Consider the following 3,567-nt stretch of genomic DNA (forward strand, 5'->3'; position numbering starts at 1 on the left):
AAATGTTTCAGCCCAGTTTGTTTAGCAGATTCTGTTTAGCAGCTTTAATACAGGGAGGACACAACTTCCAGACTGTGAGCAAAATCAGGTTTTTCTCTTTGTCAGTTTCACAGTTTCTGCCTGTCACTGCTCCCTGTCTGTTTGCTTACCTCCAAAGGGGCTCGCTCGGGCCCCTTTGGAGGTGGGGTGCCCCCGGCCTCTCGGCCTGGGGCTCGGTCACTCAGGCGCGGCTGGGGGCCGGCGGAGCTCACGGGCGCGTCACTGCAACTCCCCCTGACTTCTGCTCCGCGGCTGCTGGGCGAGCCCTCATCTGGGACTCTCCTCAGCTCTTTCTGGGACAGTGGCGCGGCTGCCCCTCTGTTGGTCTTCCATGGTCTCTTGTGTTCTGGGGGCCTCGGGATGTCTGGAGTTTTGATCTCCTCCATACCTGCTTCACACCCTGGAGGACGGGGCTGTGGCCCCCCCACACTCCCTAGCAGATCATTACATGGAGAAACCTTTGGAATGCAAGCATGCTGACCCACACAGGTATGCACACAGGTGTTACACATGGGTATTCACAGACGCGGACTAAAGCTTTCTTGGCTGCTGCCTCAAAGCACACTGTGCGCTGTCTATCTTGCGTGCTGCACAATATCGTTTATTACTTAGTAAATATTGATATCTATGACTAGCTAGTTTATTGTGATGGTGCTTTGTTTTCTCTATTATTATGTTGCTCTTTGTTGTTTGCTGTCTCCTCTGTTTGTTTTTGTTTGTTTTTTGTTTTTTTTCTCCATACAGGTGACCCAGGAGTTCTTTTTTTTTTTTTTCTCTCTCTTCCCCCCCCTCTCACCGTCTCTTCTCCCCTTTGGTTTTCTTTCTTTCTCTCCCCCTCTCTCTCTCATTCATTCCCCCTGTCCTATTTATTAAAAAAAAAAAAAAAAAAAATGACAAAGGATGAACTGAAGCTCTGCCATCACGTAATGTCGCATACTGCTGTTTCTGATGTCATTTAAAAAAAAAAAAAAAAAAAAAAAAAAAAAAAAAAATGAAGAGCCAGTAGATGTTGAAGCCCAAATTCTCCGCAGAGCTCTCCGCCGGGAGAGAGTGATTATAGCGCGTTTGGACATTTTATCATTTCCTGATGATTTCCTGTGTGAACGTTACCGTTTCTCAGCACAATCTATAAGTTATTTGAATAACATCCTCAGGCCTAATATTGCTCATGTGACACATCGCGGACATTCTCTCAGTTCTGTACATATTATTTGTATTGCACTTCGGTTTTTTGCAAACGGGAGCTTTCTGTATAATATTGGTGACGCTGAGCACGTTTCCAAGGCTACCGTCTGTCGGGCAGTCAGGAATGTTACAGTTGCACTGAAACGTCTCCTGTACTCGTTTGTGGTGTTCCCCGGTCATAGACCCACAAGATTTATCAAAGAGGGATGCCACAAAATTGCAGGTATCAGGATGAACAGAACTTAATTCATGATGTGGTGATACTTGAACTACTACTTAAATTTTACATTTATTTTCAGGGTTCCCAGGCGTGATTGGCTGTATAGATGGCACTCACATTCCAATCATTGCTCCTTCAGTAAATGAAGGAGACTATGTGAACAGGAAGTCTTTCCACAGCATTAATGTACAGGTACATAGTTCCCTGTAGCATTTCAAACTAACAAATTATTTCATTATAGTAATGGATGCTAATTTGTGTTCTCTGCACTGTGAAGATCATATGTGATGCTGCCAACATTATCACAAATGTGGAAGCCAAGTGGCCAGGCTCTGTCCATGACTCACAAATATTCCGTGAATGTACACAAAATTTGGACATGGTGAGTTGAAAATACTTTAAAATATATAAAGACCAATTGCTTCAGGGACATTTGAACTGAAGTGTACCCTTCTGTCTTAGGAGAGTTCACTGGCTACTTGCTTGGTGATAGGGGGTATCCATGTTTACCCTATTTGCTTACCCCTTACCCTGACCCTGAACCGGGCCCACAGCAGCGATATAATCTGGCTAATTGCAGGACAAGAGCCAGAGTTGAAATGACTATCGGAATGCTTAAGGCCCGGTTCCAGTGCCTGCAAAGACTCAGGGTCACCCCAGAAAGGGCATGTGACATTATTGTGGCATGTGTGATTCTTCACAACATTGCCACAATTAGAGGAGAACACTGTCCTTCTGAACCAAACATCAGCAGTGATCCAAACCATGAACATCCTGACCCTCCCACGGACATACAAGATGGAAGAGCAGTCAGAGACACCATATGTCACAATCATTTCTTTTGACCCATCACCTCAACATGTTGAAAGAAGAATAAACAGATTTTTTGTTCAACTGGCTTTATTGGTCGCCTGTATTTCCTGTACACAAAGTATTAAAAGATGTAAACCTCATAAAGTGTCTCTGTTGCTTCCTCCTCTGTAACAGCTGTCAATGTTTCTTCATTATTTTCCTGTAGTAAAGAAATAGACAACATTGCTGTTCTACTGTAAACTCATATAATCTGTGGAGTATTACTCACAACTGCATGTTGGTCTGGCTCAACAGGAGGCTGCACCAGATGCAGTACACCACCACCATCAACTGATAGAATATGAGGTTTATACAGGTCACTTATAACTTACAAGGGACCAAATGGCAATTAACAAACATACCAATCACCTTACACTTCATTGTCATTATGCTCTCAAAGACAACCAAGACTGAGGGAAGGCAAAATCAGTCGGAAAATAACTTCACTACAAAATAATCCATTATGGTAAAGAGTTTATCAAATGAATGAGTAGCACTGCGAAGGTGACTGTGAAGAAAGGATGTATGCACATCATGTATTATTTTGAATTTACCCCCTATGTAGGCACTTGTGTCTTGTGGGGTTATTGACTCAGAGGATGTCCCCGCAGAGATGCCTTCGGCCACAGGGCGCCCACTGTTTTGGCTGAGGGCCAACTGCTCAGCCTCTGTGAGTGGTGGTGGTGGAGGACCCCCACCTGTTTTTCGGGCCTCCGCTTTTTTTCTGTTGGCTATAACGGGTCACATTTGAGCATACAGAGTAAGCAAATATGTACTTGTAATGTGCTCAGATAATTTCAATAAGTGCTTACAGAAAGGAAATTAATGTAGCCTCTAACTGCAATTGATTTACATGGGACAAACAGACCAAGCACTATGGCTCATAATACAATTACACCTTACCTGTTTGGACTATATTTTTATATTTCATTTTTACTTGCTGCCAGGAACGTTTGGGGCCTGTTGGGTTGCACCTGCGCTCAAATCACATCACAAAATAAAATGTATAAAATAACAAATAAAATAACATATGATAAAATAACATATGATAAAATAACGTGTTAAATGGGTGGAAATCCCTCGATCAATGTTTATATTAACACTCACGCATTGACTCTGTCGGCTATGTTTTGCCATGCATGCTCCCTTTCTTTTGCAGCTGTGGCTGTGTTACTTTTTTCTGCAAAATTTGCATGTTATCGGCATATGCTGCCATCAGAATTTCGGCCTCAAGCGCTGTGAAATACATTGACCGCGCCTTCTTTCCCTCC

General features: G+C 43.3%; 1 long non-coding RNA gene across 1 annotated transcript; it reads left to right on the plus strand.

Moving 5' to 3' along the window:
* The first annotated feature begins 1,166 nt into the window (after positions 1 to 1,166).
* LOC145431881 (uncharacterized) lies at positions 1,167 to 2,343 on the plus strand. The gene is made up of 2 exons (XR_013912190.1): positions 1,167 to 1,826; positions 1,907 to 2,343. It is a non-coding gene; the product is annotated as an uncharacterized LOC145431881 (long non-coding RNA).
* The last annotated feature ends 1,224 nt before the right edge of the window (positions 2,344 to 3,567 follow it).

Source organism: Astatotilapia calliptera, chromosome 11 (assembly GCF_964374335.1).
Source record: "Astatotilapia calliptera chromosome 11, fAstCal68.1, whole genome shotgun sequence".
Taxonomy (NCBI): domain Eukaryota; kingdom Metazoa; phylum Chordata; class Actinopteri; order Cichliformes; family Cichlidae; genus Astatotilapia; species Astatotilapia calliptera.